Source organism: Chinchilla lanigera, unplaced genomic scaffold (assembly GCF_000276665.1).
Source record: "Chinchilla lanigera isolate Chin_1 unplaced genomic scaffold, ChiLan1.0 scaffold00044, whole genome shotgun sequence".
In the NCBI taxonomy this organism is placed as follows: Eukaryota; Metazoa; Chordata; class Mammalia; order Rodentia; family Chinchillidae; genus Chinchilla; species Chinchilla lanigera.
The window spans coordinates 4,394,805-4,396,914 of record NW_004955445.1 but is presented as its reverse complement, the minus strand read 5'-3'; positions in this window follow the sequence as shown (position 1 = coordinate 4,396,914).

Sequence of the window (2,110 nt, the reverse complement as noted above, 5' to 3'; positions counted from 1 at the left end):
TGATTGTTATCTCTACCTCTTGTCATTTTCCCTTAATAAGTATGTAGTGACCTTCTTTGTCTCTTTTGATTAGTCATGGCTTGAAGTTTACATTGCGTGCAAATAGAATAGTTCCTGTTCTTTTTCTCTGGGTTTCTGTCACATGGAGTTCAGTTGTTGGATCTTGTTTGTTGATCTATTGTGCCAGTTTATTTCTTCTGATTGGTGAATAGAGACCATTTACATTGATGGTTATAATTGATACATATGGGCTTATCCTTGTCATATTATTTTCTGCTGTTTGTTCCCTGTCTTACCCCTCTGTTTAACTGCTTTCCTTTCCTTACCTTCTTTTTATTGGTATTCTTGGAATTATGATCTTCATTATCTCTTTCTAAAATATCCTTCAGGACATTTTGTAGAGCTAGTTTGGTGGTCATGAATTTCTTCAGTTATTGTTTGTCTTTAAAGTATTTTTCTTCATTGCTTTTGAAATATAATTTATGGGGTACATCAATCTGTGTTGGAGGTTTTCTTTCAAGACTGGAAGTACTTCACCCCAATCTCTCCTTGACTTGTTTGGCCTGAGAAATCTGCTGTGATTTTGGTGGGCTTTCTTTACAGACAATTTATTTCACTTCCCTAACCACTTTTAATATTCTGTTCTTGTGCTGAATTTCTGGAATCTTGATCATTATGTGCTCTGCTGTAGATTTATTTTGATCATGGCTATTTGAATTTCTATGCACCTTATTTATTTGTGTGTCAAATTCTTTTTTTGTGTTTGGGAAGTTTTCCACCTTTATCTTCTGTGAACAAGTTTTTTATGCTGTTTGTGTTGTCTCTGGCTTTCTCTTTGGTGCTAATAAATCATATGTTTTTCTTCTTTGCATTATCCTGTAGTTGTTGGGTTGAGTTTTCACGATTCTCTGCTATTTTTGACATATCTTTCTTTTCATGGTCAGTAACTGCAACCCTGCCTTCTAGATCTGATATCTTGTCCTCATCTTAGTTCAATCAATTGCATATACTTTCAATGGAATTTTTAATCTCCTGGATATTTTTTTGAATCTGTTTCATAGACTCCATTTCTATTCTATGTTAGGCATTCATCATTTCTATTATTTTCCTAAGCACCTCTTTTGTTTGTTTGTTTGTTTGTTTCTGTGTCTACTCTAGATTCATGAAACAAGTCCTTCATTTTGGTCACCATTTCTTTTTTTCCTGGGAGATTATTTCTAATCTGATTTTCTCTATACTTTCATTCATCTGATTTTCTTTCATCTTTTTTTTTCTTCTGCTGCTATCACTTCAGAAAATTCAGGTGGGTGGCTGCTGATTTCCTCTATCTTATGTTCTGTTGACTTGACCTGTGTGGGCTGGAGGTTTGGGGCTGCATATTGCCTTGATGTCTTATAATTTTGTATTTTTAAATTTTATTTTGTTTTCTATGTTGATGCTTGCAAATTTCTTATGGTAGATTGCTTTATCACTAGTATTGAGGCTTCCCTAGGGAATATTTATTCTTCAGATACGTCTTCTGGGTGTAGGTGGTTCTTGATCTTTGTGTCTGTCCCAAGGGATGAGTAGTTGCTATCTATTTAGCTCAACTCCTTTGGTACTGGAAAATTATGACCCTAGATAATCACAGTTTTGTCACAGAAGGAGAACATCTGATTATAATAGGTATGACATCCTGGTTAATGTAGTATAATTAGCAATAACAATAGCATCAAGCACATGTAGAAACTGAGAAATGGTGGTAAGTATTAATTTGGTGACTTTAGCCATAGCAGCAAGAGCTACAGTTATATAATAAAATGCAACATAAACCTGGAATTTGTATGCAATAAGTTTCCTCTTAGTAGAGTAACTTTACCCTGTAAGGAGGGAAATTTGAGAGAGAGACATAATAAAACAGAGAGGTTAATAAAGAGAAATATAGTAGAAGCAAGGCTGAAGGATAAAGGATCATTGCCTGAGCTTTGGGAAACTGGAGCAGAGGACACTAGAGAAAGAATGAAGAAGAAAGCAAAATAATATTGCAGTGAACCACAAAGACTAGAGACAGTGTTCATTCTCATGAAAATATAAAAAAGTCAAGAAAGACAGTTGAGGAAATAGAGAAAAA